Source organism: Capricornis sumatraensis, chromosome 20 (genome assembly GCF_032405125.1).
Source record: "Capricornis sumatraensis isolate serow.1 chromosome 20, serow.2, whole genome shotgun sequence".
NCBI classification, from domain to species: Eukaryota; Metazoa; Chordata; class Mammalia; order Artiodactyla; family Bovidae; genus Capricornis; species Capricornis sumatraensis.
This window is the reverse complement of record NC_091088.1, coordinates 34,959,633-34,963,472: the sequence shown is the minus strand read 5'-3', so window position 1 is coordinate 34,963,472 and position 3,840 is coordinate 34,959,633. Positions and strand designations below refer to the sequence as shown.

The following is a 3,840-nucleotide window of genomic DNA, read 5'->3' as shown; positions in this document are numbered from 1 at the left end:
AAAAAAAAAGTCTGAAGTGACTAGAGGAATACCAATTCAGAAAAGTGAGGAACTGAGGGATAAGCTTTCAGGTGGGACTTCCCTGGTGGTCCAGTGGTTAGGATTCTGTGCTGTCAATACAGGGGTTTCAGGTTCAATTCCTGGTCAGGGCACTAGATAGTACATACTGTGCGACATGACCAAAAAAGATTAAAACTATAAATAAATAAATAAATAATAAAAACATGGGGGAAATAAAAAAGCTTTGAGAGCTGAAACTGGCATTTTATACTTCATGTCCACTGAGGCACTGAATGATTCCATAGGCTCTAGCCTCAGGCCAACTTCAACTTCAAACTCCAACAGCAAGCTCAGGTTATTTCCTGTGCTGCTGGCCCACCAGCTATAGGGAGAAGTTTTCAATTAGCAATAATCATGCCTTGGATAAACTTCATTGGCTATGATACTGTCACTTGTGAAAATGAAAGTCGCTCAGTCGTGTCCATCTCTTTGCAACCCCTTTGACTATACAGTCCATGGAATTCTCCAGGCCAAAACAGTGGAGTGGGCAGCTGTTCCCTCCTCCAGGGATCTTCCCAACCCAGGGATTGAGCTCAGGTCTCCTGTATTGCAGGCAGGTTCTTTACTAGCTGAGCCATCAGGAAAGCCCTGATGCAAAGCTTGGCCCACCACAAATCAAACCACATTCCCTGGGTTTGATAGAGTGATGCACAGAATTCAGAGGAACATTTTACTTAGTAGGTTACAATAGGCTATAAGCTCAGAAACAGACAGATGAAAGAGCTGCACAGGGTAAGGTATGGGGAAAGTACGTGTGGCTTCCATGCTGTCTCCGTTAGCCAACTCTTCCCCAGATCTCTACATGTCCATCAACCCAGAAACTCTCAGAAAGCCATGCTTTTGGGTTTTTTTTGGATGTTTCTTTTTTTGTTTGTTTGTTTTGTTTTTAAATAGAGGCTCATTACATAGTTATGGTTGAATAAATCATTGGCCACTGGCAACTGATTCGACCTCCAGCCCCACTTCTCTCTCAGAGTTTGAGGGGGCAGTTGTGAAGCTCAAAGTTCCAAACCTTTGGTCACATAGTTGGGTTTTCCAGCCACTAACCCCTACTCCTAAGTTTACCTGGGAGCTCTCCAAAAGTTACACTATTAACATAACAATAGGCAGCTTTATCATTCTCAAGGCTTAGGAAATTTCAACGGTCTCAGGAGATCTGTCCATGTCAAAAACCTGGATGAAGCCCAAATATATATTCCTATTATAAATCACATTATCGCAAGGACCTAGGTTGCAAAAGTTCAGATATATGTCTGTGTATTGCTCTCCATATACGAAGGCAAGCAAATATATGAGAAACCTAGAAATATTTGCAACCAATAATTTTTTTTTTACTCAAACGTTCAGTGATATAGCCCTGTTACATTGAAAATTTGTTTATGGAAGATTAAGCATTTAAGTGTTAGTCACTTAGTCATGTCTGACTGTTTGTGATCCCATGGACTGTAGCCTGTCAGGTTCCATGGGATTCTCCAGGCAAGAATACTGCAGCAGGTTGCCATTCCCTTCTCCAGGGGATCTTCCCAAGCTAGGGATTGAATCTGGGTCTCCCATATTGCAGGCAGATTCTTTACTATTCGAGCCACCAGGGAAGCCCAATTATGTCCTCTCAAATGGCAAGAAGAAATCAATCATCATTGGAATATTTTATATAAATGTGTTTGCCTAGAAATATATACTGCATGGGTGTCTGTGTATAATATGTAATTAATAAGGCTCATTTTCACAATACAGACTGAAGATTCCAATAAAACATCGTGTCCTCTTACATGAGAAATATTAAAGGATCAGTGGCATGCAGATGGCCAGAGGACAGATAGCTGGAGAGGACAGACAGAATCTGGAAGAGTCATTAGAAGTGGGATAAACAGGATTTTTGTCCCCAGTACTTCACCTTTTCCTGTATCTATGCTCTTGCTGTGTAATTTCACAATCCCTCCCTCTGAAGCCAAAATGTACTTCCCTGTCTCTTTTTGAACTTGCCAATGTGACGTTACTTAGCAAATGAACTGTGAGCAGACATAGAACAAAGTGGGGCTTAGAAAGTGCCTGTTCCACTGAACTTTGGGCCTCCTGATTTCTGCTCTTGCTATGAAAAGAGCTTCCCTAGACGGTTCTGTCCATTCCGTCTGGGTTACAGAGAAAGCATACAAGGACTGGAGCCACTGTGTGGGCTCAGGAGAGATGAGCTTCTCCAGCCTCAGCCAGAGATGCATGATAGCGTGTGATGGGTGTTTTAAGTGGTGGAGCTTTCACGTGAATTTTTAAGCAGCAGTGCTAGAATACTTGGGTAATGAGATAGGTTGAGCTGGTATAACTTTTGTAAATTTATATAATAAGATGGTCTTATATATATATCATAAAGCTTCTAAATAGGGATCTTACTGTAAATTATTGATTTTTCTATGATACATGTGGGAAGTCAAGGCATTAATTGATTTCATAGATGAAGAAACTGAGTCTCAGATATTTGGCTGAGACCACAACTATTATGTGATGGAGCCAGGATTCAAAGCCAAGCTGTCTGACTCTCAGCTTATCAAAATTTCCCATTTCACTATGCTGCTTTTTCAGAAGGATGAAGGGACAGGAAGAATAACAGAAGCAAATGTAATAATTGTATAATCTATTTATTCCATAACAAATTGCTTGAATATCCCTAAATCTAGGTGGTAGTTTTAGTAACAGAGATCTAAAGACTAATTTTATTTTACTTTTTCCACTCCCCATGCTTCTATTTATCACAAAAGTCCGTGAAGAACTAAGTTAGGAAATAAGGATTGGAGAGGAATGGAGAGGGGTGGGGAAAAAAGAAATACAGTAGCTAGACAATCCATAAACTAAAACAATCAACCCATAATTGAATGCACATGTGTAGACTGAGATGCTTCCCTAATAGTGAGGCAGTAGGCAATGATTAATGACTGGAGGAAATCAGTAAAGAATTCTTCCTGAGCTCTGAATTGTGCTCTGAATATAAAAATCCGCTGAAACAGGTGACATGTTGCCAAGGGTTCTGAGGAACAGACAGAAGAAATTGCAGATCTGCCAACAATTTATTTCCAAAGACAGAGAGGGATGGTGACGTAGCAGTGTCACAAAATGAAGCAGAAAGCTTTTTTTTATTTTTTATTCTGTCTGAAGAATGGTGAGCCAGACTATAGTTTTATTATCAGAGCTCCAGAGAAAGACAAAATGCAATAATTAAGAAATCCAAAGGCTGTCATAAAAGACAATATGAATCAGGAAGTTGAACAATTACTTAAAAGTGCTCAAAAAGCTCAGCTTGGAACTTCACTGCTCTAAATATTTTGAAGAAATGAAGAGTTATCTCAGGAAGAGGGAAACATTATATTTCTAGATAAATAAAATTGAATATATAAAAATGTTTACTCAGTTGTCCATCAAATGTATATTGAAACCCTACAATGCCCCTAGATGTAAATTTTCTAAGGGAATAAACAAGAGGATACTCTTTGCTGCTCCATCCCCATCAACTAGAACTGAGTCTCCTGCACAGAAGATATTTTTAAAATACCTAATTGAAAAAACCTAATCAAGGAATTAATACAGGGTTTACAAAGGAAAGATATACAAAGGAAAGATACTTTGCATATTCATGGATTTTTCTTGGAATTTATAGAATTACAAAGTAGAGGTACATGCACGTGGTCACAAGGTAGCATATGTGCGCTAGTCGCTCAGCTGTGTCTGACTCTTTGCAACCCCATGGACTGTAGACCACCAGCCTCCCCTAATCCATGGGGATTCTCCAGGAAA

General features: G+C 39.6%; 1 pseudogene; it reads right to left on the bottom strand.

Annotated features, from left to right (window-relative positions):
* Window positions 1-380: 380 nt before the first annotated feature.
* LOC138097260 (U4 spliceosomal RNA) lies at window positions 381-462 on the bottom strand (annotated as a pseudogene).
* Window positions 463-3,840: the final 3,378 nt, after the last annotated feature.